The sequence below is a fragment of the Nematolebias whitei genome, chromosome 4, assembly GCF_014905685.2.
Source record: "Nematolebias whitei isolate Nwh7 chromosome 4, NemWhi1, whole genome shotgun sequence".
Classification (NCBI taxonomy): domain Eukaryota; kingdom Metazoa; phylum Chordata; class Actinopteri; order Cyprinodontiformes; family Rivulidae; genus Nematolebias; species Nematolebias whitei.
The window spans coordinates 25,019,096-25,019,630 of NC_056501.1; positions in this window are offsets into that span (position 1 = coordinate 25,019,096).

Consider the following 535-nt stretch of genomic DNA (forward strand, 5'->3'; position numbering starts at 1 on the left):
AGAGTATCTGGAACAATCGCTGTGCGTAAGGGTCAAGGCCGTAAAACTCTACTGGATGCTCGTGATCTCCGGGCCCTTAAACGTCACTGCACCTCAAACAGGAATGCCACTGTCAAGGAAATAACAGAATGGGCTCAGGAATACTTCCAGAAAGCATTGTCAGTGAACACAATCCACCGTGCCATCCGCCGTTGCCAGCTGAAACTCTACAGTGCAAAGAGGAAGCCATTTTTCTAAGCAAGCTCCACAAGCTCAGACGTTTGCACTGGGCCAGGGGTCATTTAAAATGGAGTGTGGCAAAATGGAAGACTGTTCTGTGGTCGGATGAGTCAAGATTTGAAGTTCTTTATGGAACACTGGGACGCCATGTCATCCGGACCAGAGAGGACAAGGATAGCCCAAGTTGTTATCAACGCTCCGTTCAGAAGCCTGCATCACTGATGGTATGGGGTTGCATGAGCGCTTGTGGCATGGGCAGCTTGCATGTCTGGAAAGGCACCATTAATGCAGAGAACTATGTTCAGGTTCTAGAACA